A 20,754-nucleotide genomic window follows, 5' to 3' on the forward strand; every position below is an offset into this window, starting at 1 on the left:
CAGGCAGAGGGAGAAGCAGGCTCCATGGAGGGAGCCCGACGTGGGACTCGATCTCAGGTCTCCAGGATCACACCCGAGGCTGCAGGCAGCACTAAACCACTGCACCACCAGGGCTGCCCTTCAATTATTTTTTTAAAGGAAAATAATTTGTCTCCTTGAGTAAATATTAAGTGCATGCTGTTTGCTCTGCCTGGAGTCCTCTCCTCATCAACTCTTTAGACTCAACTCGTGTTGGCTCCTGTGGGAAGACTTTCTACACACTCCTTTATTGTATTAATTATGTCCTCCTTTCTATTTCCCAAAGCAGGTAGTGCATTCATGTAGTGTTACATACATATTTTCTTCCAGAAGTACTTCTTTGCATGTCTGTCTCATTTGAAATTCTGAGTTCCTTGGTGGTTGGGAGAATGCCTTGTTTACCTTCACATCCCACAGTACCTAGATTGGAGTAGGCGCTCAAAAAGCTTGCTGAGTAAATGAAGTTAAATTTGAGCAACATATTCCATATATACTGTTATTAATTCAAGAAATACATCCTGAGTCTCTAACAGTGTCAGGCCATGTTCCAGATACTGCAGATGAGCAACACAAGTCCTTGCCCTCAGAACATTACAGATGATATTCAGGTCATAAGGGCTATAAGGATAAGTAGAGCAGGATGAGGGGAGAGAGGATGATGGGAGTGGTGGGACTTGATATTTTAGTAGAGTGGTCTGGGTAAATCTGAGGAGGTGACTTCTGAAAAATTTGAAATTTGGAGTAAGGGCACATGCCTTTTAGTACCCTGGGGTTTGAAATATCAAATGCGCAGTCTTGTGGGAGTAGTGAGCCTGCATGTTCTAGAAGCAGAAAGGAGGCTAGTGTGGCTGGAATGGAGTGAAGGGATAGAGTACAAGGAGACACAGTTAAAGAAGGGGAGGAGTGTTGGGGAGGGGTCACAATAGGCTCTTCGAGATCCTTGACGAAAAGATTTTGATTTTTGCTCTGAGATGGGAAGGAATTGGAGTAAGCTTTACAGAAGGGGAGAGAGATGTTTTGCCTTGAATTTTAACAGAATTCCTCTGGCTTCTTGAGAACAAGCTCTCTGAGAGCAGGGTGGAATCAGAGAACAAGTAGGATCTGTTCACTGCCATATTCCAGGAAAAAGATGATGAGGGCTCAAATGAAGGTATTTTTAAAAATTTATGTATTTATTCATGAGAGACACAAACTGAGAGAGAGGGTCAGAGACACAAGCAGAGGGAGAAGCAGGCTGCCTGTAGGGAGCCAGAAGTGGGACCAGATCCTGGATCCTGCATCCTGGGATAACGACCTGAGCCAAAGGCAGGCACTCAACCATTGAGCCACCTAAGCATCCCTCAAATGAGGGTATTTTAAAGGTATTTGTTATTGAATTACATGTTGAGTATGAGGATAGGAAAAGAGAAGTTGAGGATGACTTCAAGGTTTGGCTGGAGCCTCCAGAAGGATGGAATTGACGTTGATTGAGGTGGGGAAGACTGAAAGGGACAAATCGAGGGGCAAGTTCCAGAGTTTGGCTTTGGACATGTCAAGTGTGACATATTGTGCCCACTCTCTTTTATTTATATAGACATATATAAAATGCTTTCACTATTTTTCAGAGTCTGAAGGTTAAAATTCAACCTGAAGTTAAAGTCAGCTTTATTTGTTGAACAGCAGGCACTATGCAGAAAGCTTCATGGGTGCTGTCATTCAAATCTTTCAATCGGTTCTACTGGCTTAATTACTAATATTTTCATTGCTCTTTTATGGATTAAAGATTAAATGGCATGTCCAAAGTCACTCAGCCAAGGATTAATCTGTCAATATAATGCAGATCCGGGATGCCAAGGGATGTCAGGCTGCAGAGCTCTTGCTGTTTATTAATCGCTGGATTCTAAAGGTGGGGATCACTTTCTGAGCATATATGCCATAGACATGGGCTGCATGACAACACAGGACCCTGGGATGTGTGACCCCCCCCCCAAAAAAAATCAGAAAAGGGCCCACCGCCATCCCAGGTGTTACACGTGACACAATGGAAGCTGTGAAGAAAGAACAGCATTAGTGTACCTTTGGAGGCTGATGCTTGCAAGTTCTCAAATACCTGAAGATTTTTTTTTTAATTTTTTATTTATTTATGATAGTCACAGAGAGAGAGAGAGAGGCAGAGACACAGGCGGAGGGAGAAGCAGGCTCCATGCACCGGGAGCCTGATGTGGGATTCGATCCCGGGTCTCCAGGATCGCGCCCTGGGCCAAAGGCAGGCGCCAAACCGCTGCGCCACCCAGGGATCCCCTGAAGATTTTTTTAAAAAGATTTTATTTATTCATGAGAAACACAGAGAGAGAGAGGGGGAGAGGGAGAAGCGCGCTCCCTGCGGGGAGCCCGATGCAGGACTCGATCCCAGGGCCCCGGGACCACGACCTGGGCCAAAGGAGGATGCTCAACCACCGAGCCACCAGGCATCCCTCAAGTACCTGAAGATTCCATCTTAAAAAGCCATCAGAAGCTGCTGATGTTTAGAAATAGCAGGGATTAAAAACTGCAGTGGATCAGGGAAGAGCCAACCCTCGGGCGATGCTTGTTGGGAAACACCACAGGGAGAGGGGCCAGGCAAGGGACCAGGATCCCTGCCAAAGGGTAGCCTTGTGTGACCTTCCCTAGGTGGGCCTCCAGAGGGGCCAGGATGCGGAGCACAAAGGCCGGGGGCCCCCGGGGCCGCGGCATCCGCCCCCTGCGCCCTCCTCCCCCGCCCCCTCCGCTTCCACGCGGGGAGACGCGGGACGGCGCCTGCGCATGCGCCGGGCAAGGTCCGCGCTCCGCGACGTCAGGGGGCTCGCGCCCGCGTGAGGCCCCGCCCCCCGGGCGGCAGCGGCGACCTGGGCGGGGGGCCCCGGGCCCCGCCCCCAGCCGAGCCGAGCGGGGCCGAGCCGCGCCGAGCGGCCCCGAGCGCGGCCGAGCCGAGCCGAGCCGAGCGGCCCGGAGTCGGTTGGTGCAGCTGCGTCCCCGCCGCCCAGCAGTCCGCGGCTCCGGCGCCGCCGCCGCCGCCGCCTCCGCCTCCGCGGGGCCCGCGCCGCCCGCCGGGAGGGAGGGAGGGAGGCCCGGCCGCGGGCGCCGCCGCCGCCGCCGCTGCCAGGTGAGCGCCCGCCGCGGCCCGCCGGCCCCGCGCGCCCCCGCCGTGTCAGTCCCCGTGTGCGTGCGTGTGTGCCCCCCGCCCGCCCGGCCCCGCCGCGCCAGCCCCCCGCTCCCCGCCCGGTCCCGGCCCCGGCCCGCCCGCCCCTCCCGCGCGCCGCCCGGTCTTTCTGTCAGCGGCCAGCGCCCCCCTGCGCGCAGGCCCCGCCCCTTCCCCCTGAAGCCCCGCCCCCGCCCCATCTGTCAGCGCCCCCCCCCCCCCCGGTGCCCCGGGGCTCGCCGCGGACCCTGCGGGCGGGGAGGGCGCGGGGAGCCCCGGCGGGGCGGGGCGGGGCGGGGGTGCGGGGCGGGGATGCCCGCGGCGCCCGTCCTGGGCCCCGCTCCCGGGCCGCGTGCGGAGCGCCCGCCAGCCCCGCGGGGAGGCAGCTGAGCCGGGACTGCAGCCTCGCTCGGGGGCGCGGCAGAGCGCTGGCCGCGGCCCCCGGAGGCCGACGGCGGCGAGGAGCGGAGCTTGGGGTTTCCGTCCCGAGGAGCCCGTCGGAAGTGCTCGTGCCGCGGGTGGGATGGGGAGCTCGAGTCCCCCCGAGGCGCGCGGTTTGCATTTCTGAGCAGTGATTGCCCTGGGCTGGTGCCCCGGGAGAGGCTGCTGCGGGGCGGGGAGGGGAGGGGGGGGGGGGGGAGGGGGGGGAGGGGAGGGGACGAGGACGGACCGCAGCCTCCGTTCTGTTTTTATCTGTGTCATGTGGGCACCTAGTATTTATGCACGAGACCCCCGCACCTGCGGCTTGCGGAGAGGCGTCGGTCGCCCGGAGGGAAGCTCTTGTAGGTTGTCTCGACGTTCTTTATTTGTAGCAAACTCAGCATCGCGGTATTTCAAAACTAAGAGGAAAAATGCGTCCCCAAACACTTGGTGTCCTGCCGGATAGTTCTCAACCGCGGGGAAAGAGCCAAAAGCGCACTTCATTAGCTGGAACAACTTATTCGGGCCTAATTCGTTTCTAAGAGACATAGAGTGGAAAAATCCAGAAGCGGCAAAGGAGTATCAAAAGAGCCTTAGGAAATTAATGAAAGGGCCCTTCTATTGCTGCCCTGGAAAGATGGTATCAAAGTTGCTGTAGAGGACACAGCTACTATGTAATGATAAACATATTAACCAAGTTGGTTTTGTGACCTTGATACGTTGAGCAGCGCTTGATTTGCACGGTGCTTAATAGGCAAACACGGCATGGGAGTGGGGTAACTTTGGGAGAAAATGTTCCCCGCGTTTTGTTTTGTTTTCATATTTAAGATTTTCAACTAGGGCAGTCTCCTGGTAGGAGTGTTCTGTTTAGTTTAGACATAACATTTCTTAAAAAAAAAAAAAAATCACAAAACTAATTCATGTTTAAAGCAGAAAGCTAGAAAAACAAAGAAAGGCTTGAGGGGAAAAAAAAAAACCACCCATAATTCCACAAATGATAGGGAACCACAATTAGGTATTTATCCTTTTAATCTCTTGTTCTTATGCATAAGTATTTTTTTTTTCTTACAGAAATGCTACCATACTAGGAGATTGTTTTGTTATATACTTTTTTTTCCAACTTATAAGTAGATTATGTAGAATCTTCTAGATTATGTATGCCTCGGACATAAAGGCATGAGAGGAGGATGATGGAAGTAGGGATTCAGTGGTGATTATACATAATTCTTTGCTTAATCTGATTTGCAACTTGAAATGGCTCTGTAGCCCGAGGTATTGTCTCCTCTTCTATAGATATATAGTTACCCTATTTATTAATCATAAAACTTGTGTATGAGTAAGAACTTATGTTATCTTTGTGATACTTTAAAAAAATAAATTGGATCCTCTGCTTAGAGCGATATAATAGCTTCTCGTCTTAAAGTAAAATCTGAATTCCTTGCCACGGCTGACTAGGCTGCCTCCCTGTCCTCACTTCCAGTTTTGCCAAACAGATCTCTTTGCTATTCTTTAAAAAACTTTTAAACATATGCTAGCCTCCATGCCTTTGCATTTGCTGTTCCCTCTGCCTAGAGCTCTGTTCCCTGGATATGGTGGTTCTTGCCTCAGATGTAACCTTATCAGGTTTTTCTTGACCCCTTTGTGTAAAATACACCCACTCCCTTCTCCTCCTTAACTTTTTCTTCATAGCACTTACTCCTACTGATGAGTACATATATTTGTTGATTTATGTCTCTTCTCCCTCATTAACACAGAAGTGTGGCTTTTTTCACTGATGTGTCCTCAGGGCTCAGAAAAATCACCTGACACATTATAGGTGCTTAGTATTTGTTGAATGAATGAGTGAATGAATGCTCATTATCCGTCCCTTCCTGTGACCTTCCTGTAGCCTCCTAGGCTTTTTAGATAGGGCTGTCATGAAGTGAGATAACAACCCTGTAAAAGTCAAGATAGTCCTCTCCTTTACCTATCTGAGAAGAATTTTACAAGTGAGGCTTATAATCTTAAAAAGAATTGTAGTCTCGGGCAGCCCCGATGGCTCAGCGGTTTAGGGCCGCCTTCAGCCCAGGGCCTGATCCTGGAGATCCAGGATCAAGTCCCACGTCGGGCTCCCTGCATGGAGCCTGTTTCTCCCTCTGCTTGTGTCTCTGCCTCTCTGTCTCTGTCTTTCTCTCTGTGTCTCTAATAAGTAAATAAAATCTTAAAAAAAAAAAGAATTGTAGTCTTGATTTAACTTGAACAATTGAGGGAAGAAACATTTTTGGCAAATGTTACTGGCTTTCTTTTTTATGCCTTATCCCTTGTGTCACATTGGAAATCTTTGAAAAGTATAAAGTATCCCAGTTATGTTTACAGCTGTGATTTCAATTTGGTAGTTCTTAGTGATAGTATAAGCCTCAAGAGCATAGTGAGTTTTTTGTGTCAACAGATACCCAGAGATATAATTACAGCCTTAATGTGTTTTCATTTGAGGAGTAGCTGTTATATTTACTTATTTTCCTGGCAATTCTATCCTTTTCAACTCTTTGCTTATCAGTTTTTGGATGGCCTCACAGGTATGCTTAAGTTTTTTTTTTTTTTTTTAACATTTTAAAATAAATCCTTGATCTCTTGAGCATTTTACATCTCTCATGTGACTCTTGAACCATTTGAAAGTACCAGTTTCATCTTTCAGGATGAAATGATATCTGTAGTGAAACGTATAATTGCATTTTCATTTTAAGGATGGGAAAAATTGTATCTTGGGGTAGAATTTTTACAGAAAGGCTATAATGTGAGTGTAAGCTTTTTTAAAAAGCTTGAATTTCGGGGATCCCTGGGTGGCGCAGCGGTTTGGCGCCTGCCTTTGGCCCAGGGCGCGATCCTGGAGACCCGGGATCGAATCCCACGTCGGGCTCCCGGTGCATGGAGCCTGCTTCTCCCTCTGCCTGTGTCTCTGCCTCTCTCTCTCTCTGTGACTATCATAAATAAATAAAAAATTAAAAAAAAAAAGCTTGAATTTCAAGTAGACTACTTTTTAATGAGTTTTTGAAAAAAAAAATCCTTGTTTTTTGCTCATAAGGAAAAGACTTCTTTGTACACAATCCAAATAGAGACCTTCAAAACCATTTTTTCTTATGTCTCAAATATACAAGAACTTGGGGGGGAAATTGTAAATGAAAATTTTCTTTTTTTTTTTTAAGATTTTTATTTTTTGACAGAACAGGCGTAAGCAGGGGGAGCCGCAGGCAGAGGGAGAGGGAGAGGGAGAAGCAGTGTCCTTGCAGAGCAGGGAATCCGATGCAGGGCTCAATCCCAGGACCCTGGGATCATGACCTGAGCTGAAGGCAGATGCTTAACTGACTGAGCCACCCAGGTGCCCTGAAAATTTTCTTTTAAAGGCCTAAAGGGAATGCATTAAGATTTTATTTTTATTTGTTCCATAGGCATTTATTGAGCATGTAATTGGGGCAGTTCTATGTGTTTTTGCATAGGCTACATGGCCATGATGACCATGTACACTTTCAGATTATCAGCCTGATTTCTTATTAATTCTTCTCTTTTGTCACTTGGCTACCTCCTTTCTGTCATCATATTCTCTCCCTACATGATTTCATCTATTTTCAGGACTTTAATACCCTTTGGATGCTAACTCCTTCCCTTGATTAGACCTCCTTCTCCACCACTCTCTGGTTCTAGTTTTGCATTTTTACCCACTGCCTTCCTGCTGTCTCTTCTTGCTGCCCCACCATGATCTCAAACTTCATACATCCTCTCAAACTTCCGGATTTATATTTCTCATTCCTGACTCCTATCTTCCCTCTCTCCCAGCTTTCTCTACCCTCTGCCTTCCCTGTGTCCTTATTGTCCTCTCACTGCTTAAGCCAAACACCTGAAAATTGTCTTTCAGTCCATCAGCAGCATGTTGGCCAAGGCTCCAGAATACCTCAAACCCTCCCTTCCCTCTGTCCTCCTAATCCAGCTGTGAGAACAGCCTGCCTATACCTGGCCTCCCAGCTTCCGCTGTTGCCTCCTTTTAACCACTGTCCCCATTGTGGCCAGAATGGATGCTACTAAAAAGCCAACCAGATCACGTCACCCCCTTGCAGTGGCTTCCTACTGCACTTGGGACCCACACCACACTTCTTAATCTGAGGTGCTCGGCCTCTGTCTCTCTGTCCAGCCTCTGCTCCTTGCTCAACTGTTCTTCTGTCAGGTAGGAACTGACAATGTGCCAGTTCTCCTCCTCTTCTGTACAGGCTCTTCCCTTTGCCTGGCACCCGCCCCTTCTCATAGAAAGATCCTTCTCAAGCATTTGCTCTCAGCTAAAATGTCCCTTTTCAGAGGGTCTTTTCCCAATCACCCCTCCCACAGTTGCCTCCTCCCTGTTGTCCCCTCCTAGTGCGTGTGCGTTTCCTGCCTAGTGTTTCACCACAATTCCAAGTATCTCGTTTATGCGTCGCCTTTATCATCTACTCTCCCAGGAGACTGCAAGACTGGTGAAGGCCGAGACCGCCTTGGCCTGTTTACGGTACGGTCCTGGCACCCAGTGCTCTGCCTTAAATCCAGTGGGTGCAGGTCCTTAAGACCTTTTGAATAATAGTTTTTGTAACAACTAACCTTTTTTGAGACTTACTCTGTGCCAGGTCCATTGCTAAGTGTGATCACACATGATCTTTAAATCTCTGGGAGAACTAACTAAGGTGGCAGTGATTATTACATTATCATTTCTGCTTTCTAGTTGAAAAACATGAGCTAAGAGGAATAAATTTTAAAGCTATACAGCTAAGAAAGTGATGGAGCTAGGATTTGAATCTATAATGATCTGACTGTAGAAACTTCCTCCTACTCATTATTGCCTTCTCATGTGAATGTAAGGGTATATGAATGTGAAATAGGCCATAATAGTAATGTGATGGTTCCAAGCATATACTGGGGTATAAGAATTGGATTAGGGTGCTGTATTTCTTGGGAAGTTTCTGTTAAAAACCGACTATGCCAAAGCATGTAGATAGATTAGTTTGAGTTCTGTTTTAATTTTACCTTTGTGGACTTCTAGCTGTAAGCCTTTGGGCAAATTACTTAACATGTCTAAGTCTGTTTTTTTCAGCTGTAAATGGAGAAAAATAATAGTTCTTATCTCACAGGGTCATTGTGAGTAGCATAATTATACACATAAAACAATGAATGTTAACTGTTAATATAAGGAGGGAAAAAATGCTCAGGAAAGGACTTGTAGCCCCATCAACAAATGAGAGTTTGAGTAAAAGTGAAAGACTATAACCAACAATATTGTTTCATTTACTCTGCTTTTGAATTCATAAAATGATCGGGGAATTAAGTATTTGGCTTATGATTTATAATTATTCTGTTGATATTTGGCAACTTTATGTTTGGATTCAAACTTGTTAAATGCTTGAGGTAAGATAGTTTTCTTGTTTTTAAACTCCTTTCCATCTTAAGAAAAAGTCTCAGGGTAGAGAGATCTTTTGAGAGGCTGGCCATTTTTGAGAGTCTGGCTAGTTTTTTGTCGTTCATCAGAAAGATACTCACTAGGGGTGCCCGGGTGTGGCTCAGTTGATTAAGCGTCTGACTCTTGGTTTCAGCTTGGGTCATGATCTCAGAGTTGTGAGGTTGAGCCCCACGTTGGGCTCTGCACTCAGTGGGGAGTCCGCTTAAGGTTCTCTCTTCTCCCTTTCCTTCTGTCCCTCCCTCCCCTTTCTAAAATAAATAAATAAAATCTTAAAAAGAAATATCAGGGCACAGCTGAATTTTCTGGTGGAATGGCTTTAGGATCAGGTGCTATTTTGGTGGCTTCCAACAACTCTATGAGGTAGAGGGTGAGGTTTGTCTGCTAAGACTAAGTGGGAAGAGGTCAGAGGGAAATCAAGGAGATTTGACATATAATCAAGGTCAGGAAGAGTGAACTTGGGGCAGTGTCTGTTATTTCCTGATGCTATACAGGGCTCTGTTGAGGTAGGAGACTATGGGTGGGCTAGGGTATCAGTAGCATTCAGCTGCCTGGTTTTAGGAGCACAGAAAGCATATGGTTGGATTGCCAGGGTTGTGGTTTGCTGGCAGGACAGTGGAGCAGAGGATCTGAGGGTATTGGTCAGGGAGTGATTAACATGACAGGTAAGAGTTTTCAGTCTGGATGAGGGGTAGAAAAGGACCAGAAGTGTTGGTGAAGTCACAGAGTGGGTGTATTGGAGTGATGGAGTAAGAAGAGGCTATGGTTAAACAGGGATATTGGAGTAGAAGATTTCAGAACTGGAGCAGTTAATTACTGGACATGATGGGCTCCTGGATTTTGCTACAGACGTGAATGGTTAAGATGAAGTGAACTCAGTGAAGATGAGTAAAGTCAAGGAGGACAACCAACTGAGAGGCTGGAGAGCTGTTTGGGTCATCCATGTGTCCGAAAACCCATCATGGAGATGGCAGGACATTTAGGGTGGAGAGAAAGAAGGTGTGCCAAGTCTGCCTTTACCAGCAAGAGAAGAGGTGTTGGTGGCCAGCCTGCAGGAGCCTCAGAAGATCAGGGGATTTTGCCCGAGGGCAGTAGAAGAACAATGACCTGGCAACTTCATTGGTTGCAAGGTCTCTCTGGAAGGAGTTGGCCTTGGCCCAGATTCATTATGCTTCGGAAGGAATCCCAATTCAAGTGGGCAGCACGCAGGGCATGTTGGATATGTTTCTAAACTTGGTCATGAAAATCATCTGAGAGTGTGTGTTTTTTAACAATACAGATTTCTGGGCCCCATTCTGGGCCCACTGGATTAGAATTTATAGGAGAGAGGACTGAGAATGTATATTTTAAACTCTCCCTCCACCACACACATACCTGCTAACTCTTTATGATAAGACAGGTTTGGGAAATACAGCTGTAGTGTTTAAGATTGTGCGATCTGGAAGCTGACTGCCTGAGTGTAAAGGAGGTGAGGCTGGTAGGAGTGAGCCTTAGCCCACGACTCCTAATAGCTTCGCTTTCCAGGTCCGTCTGATAGCAGAAACAGTGAATTAAGGGCCCCACCACTGGAGGCAAGCATACCGACCATAGCAAGAAGAGACAGCTGGAGATGACAGAGATGGAAAACTGTACAAAATAATTCAAAGTATAGCAGTTTGGGGGACATTCACTGTAGAAGAAGCAGTCCTGTTTGCCTCAGGGGTCCTCGAATACATTAATTAATCATAATTGTCCTGTTCAACAGGAATAGGTCAGGTTGTGGTGTGGTTAGTTCTGAAGGCTGAGAAGGAGGTAATGCAGCTCAGAAAGTTTTCTGCCTTAAGCTGTCATGATATAGTGCTTTAGTTAACCTTAAAATCAACTTATGTGACACATTTCTGTCTCTGAAGATATGAGACTAAAACATTTACTCAAGGACAAGCTCAAGACAAGTGGTGATTATCCCCTGTATACACGATTAGATACTTAATATCATGGTGGTGGCATTCATTCTGTTTTTTCCACCAAGAAAGTACTCTTCCTTCTTGTGACAAGGAAGAGGAATCCTGCAAAAGAATAGCTGCTGGGAGGGAACTTGGAGTTAGCCATTCTTGGCTGACCATTTAGAATCCCCTGTTGGTAGTAAAGGAGGTTTGAGTTTGAGTTGCAGTGTTTAGAATATTTAAACTTTACTTCCAGGCTGGTTTATCATAGCCAAACACTAAAGCTGCAGGGAAAGAATGTTGTCAGCCCTGCTAGGAGTGGTTGCTATGGACCTTGAGCCTAAAACTTGATTTGCTCTATCATGTGTTCCATTTCTTATTTCCTTTTAGAACGGCTGGTACTGAGAAGCCTGGCTTTCACACTGCTGAACTGGGCGCCAAACATGGCATAGCATCTTGGTTATATTCCTGTCACTTAGTACATCCTTCCACTTACTGCCTCATCTCCTTGGTGAACTACAGGGAGCTTCTTGAATGCCCATTTTGAGATCTAGAAAATGTGGCAATGGAAATTTTAGTAATGCCAATTTAACCAAAACTTTCCATTTGCAAGTTGAGATTTTTAAAAAGTAATTCCATTTAGAAAAAGAATAGAAATTGAAAATATTTTTCCCTTTAGAAACACATTTAAAGCTGAGAAACATTAAGCAGAGGCCAATGAGTTTTTTAACACCACACTTACCTGCCCTACAGAGCTTAGAAACCCCTGAATTCTGTTGTATTATACCGTATTATGAAGGTTCTGCTGTATTATGGTGTTCTTTTTGTTTTTTTTTAATAAGATTTTATTTATTTATTCATGAGACACACACACACACACACAGAGAGAGAGAGAGAGAGAGAGAGAGAAAGAGAGAGGCAGAGACACAGGCAGAGGGAGAAGCAGGTGCCCTGCAACGAGCCCAGTGTGGGACTCGATCCCGGGACTCCAGGATCAGGCCCTGGACTGAAGGCAGCGCTAAACTGCTGAGCCACCCAGGCTGCCCTGTGGTGTTCTTTATAATATTTCAATCACTAAATGTACTCCGTTTGTGAAGTGTTTATGTGCCTACTGTGAACTAGGCACCATGGGGTTAAAAAAGGTCTCTGTTCTCAAACGTTTTTTAAAAGACCAGATGCATTTAAATCTGTAACCTCAAGCAGACTATGCTGCCTGCTGCAAAGGAGGTATAAACAAAATGTAAGATCACAGACGAAAGAGAGGTTATTTCTGGTGGTAAGTGGAAGTGGTGAGAAGGGATGGGAGGGTGCTTTCAGGGAGTGTTGTCTTCAGACAGGATCTTGAAGGTTGGGTTGAATCTAGAACTGCTACATTTGATACTCTGTTTACTAAGGCATCGTTTATTTTAGCAAGACTATGAAGATACTTTGGTGACTTATGAATTAACTTTCAGTCATCCAGAATGCCTCACTCCTTCATTATTTTGGATTAACTTGTCTTTGTAATTAAGTACAAAGTATGAAGGGATGTATAGTGGAGAAGGGCTTTTATGGAAGCCCTTAAAAACAATCTTAGCGGCAGCCCAGGTGGCTCAGCAGTTTAGCGCCGCCTTCAGCCCAGGGCGTGATCCTGGAGACCCGGGATCGAGTCCCATGTCAGGCCCCCTGTATGGAGCCTGCTTCTCCATCTGCCTGTGTCTCTGCCTCTCTCTCTGTGTTTCTCATGAATTAATAAATAAAATCTTAAAAAAAAAAAAACAATCTTAGGATCATAGTGGATGTCTCAAATTCCAAAAGAATTGGAAATACAGCGCTGTAGTAGTGAATACAAAGCCAGGGTGATAATGGAAGGTATATGCTTAAGTATATGGTTTAGGATTTAGAGGAAGAAGGAACTCTAAGTGATGTTGGTGAGGACTTTATAGGAAAGGAATAGACTGCCACATTAGGAGACTTCTGAATACTCACAGTCTCATTTCTGAGTGTCTTTCTCAGGGATGGTTGGCAATGAGGGCAGGAGAGCCCCATGGGCTGGGGGTGTAATAAACAGAAGGAGGCCGGTGCCTCCTCATTCTCCCTTGTTCTAGCATAGCTAAGCACAGAGGGTTTTGCAGAATGGCTCTACCCAGTCCAGGCCTCTGTGTCTTTTTTTTCTGGGCTTGGCCTGCCTCAAAGTTACATATTTCTGCCACAGAGTGAATGCTTTTTGGCTGACGTGTGTCTGTCTGGGTGAATCCTCATTCCTTTGGCAAACCCATTTCTTGCCATGGTAGGTTAGCTACAACTGGACCATTGTGCCACCCTTGCAAATGGTCATTGTTGGGTCTGAGACCTTACAGTCAGTTTTTCCTTTCCCACATCAGACTGAATTTTCACTCTTCTTGCCTGGTCAGTTCAACAGTTAATTTTCCAGGAAGCTGAAAACATACCATTTGCTACCTTTTGTAAGGTTTCAGGAAGCTGAAAATATACCATTTGTGCTGAAATGGGGCCCTGGCTCAGAATTCTGATCTTTTTGGAAATCAGTATAAACAGTTTTGAAAAAATCAGTATACACTGATTTGAAAAAAAAAAAAAAAAGTATTTTCCTTGTTTATTCCTGATAATTCCAGCAGCTTTTTCTTTTTTTAAAATATTATTTATTTATTTATTCATGAGAGACAGAGAGAGAGAGAGAGGGAGGCAGAGACACAGGTAGAGGGAGAAGCAGGCTCCATGCAGGGAGCCTGACATGGGACTCGATCCCGGGTCTCCAGGATCATGCACTGGGCCGAAGGCAGTGCTAAACCACTGAGCCACCCAGGCTGCCCACCAGTAGCATTTTAAAAGCTATTTTTGGCAATGCTGTACACTCCATTTTACCATGCAGGTGACTAAAACAACTCTAAGAAAATAAATTCTGTCACTCACCAATAATGTACTTATTTTGTGCCTACTATGTATCAGGTTCTATGGTAGATAGCAGTGGGGAGCAGTCAGACATGGTCTTTCTCTGGCCTCCTGCTGCTTACAGTCTGGGAGAATCCATGGCTGGGAAGCCACAATAGAGATATAGGTACTAGAGGCTTGGAGGCAGAAAGGCTTGGTGTATAGTTCTGCTTTTGCCCTTTACCAATTACATGACTTTAGGCTTTTGACTCTATTTTCAGTCAACTGTAATAAAAAAAAATCTTTTAACAGGGTTTATAAGAGTTTTATCATAAATGACACTACATAGAAAAGAGCTTTGAGAAGGTCAAGTTACTATATATATAGCAAATATAGGTGGGGTAATCAGCTCCTGCTTTGTCTAGTAGGAATGGCTAACAGAGGGTTTCCACTGCTCTGTGGCTTCAGAGAATGCCATGTACTTCAGAGAATCTGCAAATACAACACTGGGACTTTTGCTAATATTTCATTAATTTTTATGATTTTATTTTTTTTAAAGATTTTTTTTATTTATTAATGAAAGACATACAGAGAGAGAGAGGCAGAGACACAGGCAGAGGGAGAAGCAGGCTCCATGCAGGGAGCCCGACTTGTGGGACTTGATCACGGGTCCCAGGATCACACCCTGGGCTGAAGGCGGCTCTAAACTGCTGAGCCACCTGGGCTGCCTTATGCTTTTAAATAATAAGAAAACAAGCTGGTTTTTTGGTGCCTGGTGTTAATATAGGCTACTTAGTCATCCCTAACAAGCTGTAGATTTAATACCTACTGGCATCATTTCAGGAAACAGTGCTTCTAGATGTTTACTATCTAACCAGAAATGTATTACTCCAGCAATGGATGTGTGATTATGCTAACCAGTCTAATACCATGGACTTACACAGTCGGAAGACAGAGGTTTCTCTGAACAATAATTATAATAAAATAAAAGTATCCTTTGTGAATTGTAAAAGATATCTCTAGTTTTTACAGATTTAGGTATCTCAAGAGTTTTGAACTGCACGCTTCCTTTTCGTCTGACCTCCTATTGTTTAGGGGCCGTCTTCCCGCATACCGCTGAAGAACTAAGACTTTTCATTGCAGGGATTTTCTGTAGTAACCAAGACAAGATCTTAGTCTTTTGGAACCTCAATTTAGTTGTAAAATGTGCCTTTTCTCTGCCATGTCGACTTCACAGGGTTGTTGGGACATTCAGGCAGAGGATTGGAATGGATGTGCCTGTGTCTGTGATGGTTCTCATTTAGTCATAAGTATGGTGGTCAGTTAATTCTGGCAAATGAATACCATGGAAGGGCCATGTTTTGATTTATAGTACAGCCTTATTCAAGTTTCCCGATTCTTTCTCATTAAAATTCAGTGCCGTCTACATCTTTCAGTTTCATTCTCACTTAATAGCATTTCACTTTATGCCTGGCTAGCCATTCACCAACATTTACTGAGCAGGCAATGTGTCAGGCATTGCATAGCATGCTGGGGATGTAGAGGCAAGAGGGCCAGACCCGCTTGCCTATTTGACAGGGGAATGAGCCCAAGACTACAGCATTAATTCTTGCCTGAATTTCCAGCCTGCTGGCCTTCCCTACAGATTTCAGACTTGCCAGTTCCTACAGTTGTATGAACCAGTTCTTTAAATCTCTAAATTTGTGTGTGTGTGTGTATGCTTAACATATATACACACATGAATCCTACTGGGTCTGTTTCTCTGGAGAACCCAGGCTGATACAGTACTTAACAAATGCTCTCATTATTGATGCAGAAAGAACAAGTGTGGTAAACAAAATGCTTTCTGTAGTTTTAGCTATGTTGAGTTTGAGGTGCCCATGGAATCCACGTGCAGATACCTGCAGGCCAATGTAGTGAAGTCTAGGAGAACTCACATGAGTGGTCTGGACTGCAGATATATAAGTTTGGAAATTACCAGTTTGTAGCTGGCAGTCGAAGCTATGTTTGTGGATGATTTCAAACATAAGTATGTTAAGGTAAGAGGAGGTATCAAGATGGAATCCCAGGAGACACTGACATGTAGAGGAGAGGAAGAGGAGCCAGTAAAGGAAGCCAAGAAAGAATAGACAGAGAGGAGGATAACCAGGAGAGAATGGGGTTGTTGAAATCAAGGCAGGGGAGAATTTTTCTTTTATTTCCTTCCTTCCTTCCTTCCTTCCTTCCTTCCTTCCATCCATCCATCCATCCATCCATCCATCCATCCATCCACCCATCCATCCGTGAGAGACACAGAGGCAGAGAGAGGCAGAGGGAGAAGGAGGCTCCCCACCGAGCAGGGAGCCCGAGGCAGGACTCAATCCCAGGATCCTGGGATCACGACCTGAGCCAAAGGCAGATGCTCAATCACCGAGCCACCCAGGTGCCCCAAGAAAGGGGAGAATTTCAAGGAGGGAGTGCAGCACTGTTAAGTGCCTCAAGATGAGGAGAAATGTTGCTATATGTCTGTTGAACTTAGCTCCTAGGAGGTATCGTCAGAAGTGATTGTTTCAGTGTCATGATATTATCACAGTGGGTGGAACAGAGGATTCATGGAGGTGAAGTGGAGATGCATGTCTGCTGCTCCTCTTTCTTCAGAGGTCACTTCTGAAGTGTGAGGCTAAGAAGGGATGGTGGGAAGGGATGATTTTAGGATGAGAGGGGCCCTCGCATGTTTAGAGGCTGAAGAGATGGAACTAGAAGAGATGAAGAAAGCAGAGGTTCAAGGGAGAGAAAGGACAAGTGGTTACTCAAATGCTCCTCCAAGGGTAGATGGTCAGTAAAGTTGCCAGAGGGGGAACGCCTCTTTCACTTTGTATGGAAAGAGGAAAAGCTACTTGGGGATATAGATATGTCTACAGCAGGTAGGAGACTAGAAGTTTTGCCCTCATCAAATCTTCCGTGTTTGCAGAGTGGACCTTTGGCAACAGCTGAGCCAGGATGAGCTGGTGCAGTAAGATCTCTGCAGATGGCAGTGAAGGTATAAAGTTGTTCTGTGGGGCTCAAAGTAGAGGCTGGAGATTGCTCCCATTGTCTGTTGAGTGAAAGCTTTGCCCCGGAGTCTGGTGTTTGTCCAGTCCTCCAGAGTCTGCTTTTAACTAGTTCTGCCAGCCTGCCTGTCTTGTCTGCATCATTCTGGCACCCTTGTACTTTAGCCAGGAGCATTTCTGCTCTAGCACCAGCATTTGGCTTGGGGAGACTGGGTGCTATAGGGAAGATGCCATTGGATTTGGAGTCAGGGGTCCTATGGTCCAGGCTCGACCCCTCCACTTACTAGTTATGGGGCCTCAGACACAGCTTAACTCTCCAGGTCTGTTTCTTCATTTGTAAACTATTCATTATAACAACAGTAAGTGATGATGGTGATGGTTGTGTCAGAGGAGAAAACATATTTTAAAGTACTGTGAAGAGGGTAAGTAGTATATAAATGGAGCTGGTGTCATGAGGCCATGAGTAACCCTAGCTCCAGGCTTTTGTATAAATGTTCTTTACCACTAGAGCCCTCCCCCTTCCATCCAACTATCTAAATTCAGCCTCTATTACATAGAGACACGCTAGCTCCTGTAACAGATAAACCCTGCTGGAATCTCAGTGGCTTAAAACAGTCGACATTTTCATGCCCATTTGAAGTCCAGTCAACTTGGGGGTGGCGGGGGCCCAGACTGATGGATGATCTGCTATCTTCAAACCAGAGTTTCCAAGGTTGCCTTGGATGTCCATGTCCAGCCAGCAGAGTGGGAGAAGAGAAAATGTGGATGACTGTCTGAGAGGCTTTTATGCACCAGACTTAGGATGGGAGCTGGTGATCAAGGCCAAAGGAGAGAGGGCTGAGAGAAGCATTTACTGGGTGGGAGGTGAATTTGGAGTGTGTATGTTTTCGTGTGTGCGGACTGGTGGCGGGGGCTCTGCAAAGCATGAGGCAGGCCCTGGGTAGTGCTAGGGCAGAACAGACAGGCAGCTCCTCCTGCCTTGATGGACAGAGTGTAGGAAGGGCTAGGACTGGTTCCTGGGAAAGGCCAGCACTGCAAAGGTGGAAGAGAAGTCCCCAGGTCAGGGGACATAGGCAGGACAACTGGGGTGTTTATATACCTTCGGAGACGAGCTTCCTAACAGTTGGGGAGGCAGATACTCTACCTTTTTCAAGATGAGAAGATTGATGAGGTGACGCCTTGACAGAAGTCACACAACTAATAGGCATCAGAGAAAGGAGCTGGGACTTGAGTCTCTGACATCAAAGGAGAGCCAGAAAGCACCCCAACCTCACCCCAGAGCTGGAAAAGCTGGACTCTGCGGTTGGTTGGAGGTGAAACCCTGGGCATGGGGTAGAGGAGGACCTCTGTGGTGGCTGCTTCTGTTATGAGTGACTCACCTTTTGGCTGCTTCAGTTGGAGGAGGGCAGACGAGGCAGGAGCATTCCAGGCAGAAGGAGCAGCCTGAGTGAAGATCCTGAGGTTGAACTGTGCTTACAGACGGGGTTTGGGGACTGGAAGGAGGCCGGGTTGGTCCATGGTGAGCAGCAGGGGAATGTGCATGCGAAGGTGCCAGAGAGGGAAATGGGCCCCACATCACACAAGAATGTCAGGCCACGGCAAGGAGTTAAGGCTTTATTCTAAGGGCAGTGGGAAGCCATTGTACATTTTGAGCAAGAGGGCAGAATGGTCCAATTTAGAGTTTAAAAAAGACTACTGTGGCTGTTGTGGAGAATGAGTGGCGGGGAGGCCATGGTACATATTGAATGTAGTGGATGAGGGAAGAGGAGGAATTTAGTGGAAGTGAGTCTGGAGCTCCAAGCAGAGGTTCACGCTGGTAAAGAAAATTGGATCCTGTATTTCCTGTTAGCTCACTCCCTGTTCTTAGCCAAGCTTCCTGCAAGTAGCCTTATCCAGTGTCTGCTTCCTTCCCTCATCCACTCAACCTCTGTGCTCTGGCTCTGTCACTGCCACTTCCCTGAAATGTCTTGGGCAAAGGGCACGGCCCTTTATGGTTAGCCAAGTCTTAGCCTTTAGGTCTTGTCTGACTTGATTTGCATCCAGTCACACCATGAGCTATTCCTGCCTTGGAATGTCCTTCTCCTTAGCCCCTTGTCTCTCTGGTTCCTCATCCTGTGGCCCCTTTGCTGTCGCCCGACTCCTCAGCCCAGCCCTGTTGTGCTAGCATTCCCCAGGCTCTGACCTTGGTCTTCCTGGGTTTCCTCTATGCTGCTCTGAATAGAGAGAGCTCTGCCCCTTTTCATTGCACCAATGCCTCCTTGCTTTTCCAGCTTCATCTCACGCGTCCCCTTCTCCAGGAAGCCTTCCCTGACCTCTCAGTCTGGGTTAGGTGCCACTTCTCCTTTTCTGTTTCTTCTGGAGCATAAAGTCGATGTGATAGCACTTAGCACCCTGCTTATTTGTATCCCCAGTCTAATTGTGCTTCAAAAGGGTAGGATTACAACTAAAGGCCCTGTGATCTAGGACAAAGATTGCTTTCTGCAGTTTAGGTGAAAGCCACACTTTATAATGAAGGCATCTACAACCTGATAGTATGTCCTTTAGTAGAGCAGTCATTTCTCACTAGGTCTGAGGGCTGTGAATTCTGGAATAATATATTCTGTGAACAGAAGGAATTAACTCAGAAGAATTAGTCATTGTCTCTATCTTCTGAAAGGGAAAGAAATCTGAGAATTTAAGAATATGAATTGCTTCAGAAGAGCTTCCAAAGACCTGCACTGTCTGGAAATTTGGTTTCCCACACCCTCGCTCCTGCTTCCAAAAACTTGTGATATGTGCCTCGTAGTTTGTGATTCCACAGTTCTGGGTTCAGAATGTGGTGATGAGCACTAAAGTTCCCCAGGCTGAATTGTGGTACCCTTCAAAGGTGGCAACCAGCATGAATGAAAGACCAGCTCCTGCCTTGATCCCCTCCCTCCTGCCAACCAGCTGACCATGTGAGTGAGAAAGAAGAGATGGATAGAGACAGCAGTGTATACTCAGGCATGCAAGGCCCAGCCCTGTGGTTTCAGCAAGGTGGTTAAGACCATGAAACTCTTGTCTCAAAAACAAAAACAAAAACAAAAACAAAAAACAAAAAAAACTCTTGTCTCCTCCAAAGGACCTCTTCTTCTCTCCTGAGTTCTTTCTTTTTGTCTTTTTCTCCGTTCCAAACCTACCTTATCCTTTTTTTTTTTCTTTTTGCAGGTGGAACAAAGAAGATAAATGTTGAATCACTTTTTTTCCAGTGGCTTGATTTTTAGAATCTTGCTTGATTTTTTTCAATGTTCAGTTTTCTGAGCCTGACTTGAGCAAAAAGCAGAGATGCCTTTGACTGTGACCCTTGGTTTGATTACTCAAAAATATGCTACAGGTTGTACTTGTGCCTTGTTGATGTAGTGTGGAGCAGATTTGTTTGTAAGAAAAAACACTGTGGGGTTGTTATTTGGTTTTAAACTGTAGACATCTCTCAAATGAGACTGCCAAAGTATATTGAATAGTGGACTGAATTTGAGCCCCCAGCTTACTCTCACAAGGGTTTCTCATTATTAGGATGAGCAATGCTTACGCATGAGCCACGCTATATTGATTCTGGGTGTGTTTACTTCTGGTGTCCAAACAAGACATTAGGATTGCATACTCAGAGAGGTTTTCCAGTATGCCCACTGGTGAGATGCCAACTCCCCTTCTCATGTGGGGGTCTTATCTTCTCTGTTAGCCTAAGAACATTCCTCCTCACAGGAAACTATAATCTGTTTTATGACCTTTGACTCATTGGATTTACTTAGTTTTTTCCACTGTATACAACATATACAATCCTTCAAGTACATGAAGACTGGTATCATCACTTTCATCCCCCAGGCCTTTCCCCTCTAGACTGTAGATCACTAGTTTCTTGGAATGGTCTTTATT

General features: G+C 46.0%; 1 protein-coding gene across 2 annotated transcripts in view; it reads left to right on the top strand.

Moving 5' to 3' along the window:
• Positions 1-3,426: 3,426 nt before the first annotated feature.
• The window catches only part of ZHX3 (zinc fingers and homeoboxes 3), a 103,160-nt gene continuing 85,832 nt past the window's right edge, over positions 3,427-20,754 (top strand). For both annotated transcript variants that reach the window (XM_041732416.1, XM_041732413.1), the window contains exon 1: positions 3,427-3,693. The gene's annotated coding sequence lies outside the window, so the exon portion shown is untranslated. The remainder of the gene's footprint in view (positions 3,694-20,754) is intronic.

This window comes from Vulpes lagopus, chromosome 18 (genome assembly GCF_018345385.1).
Source record: "Vulpes lagopus strain Blue_001 chromosome 18, ASM1834538v1, whole genome shotgun sequence".
Taxonomy (NCBI): Eukaryota; Metazoa; Chordata; class Mammalia; order Carnivora; family Canidae; genus Vulpes; species Vulpes lagopus.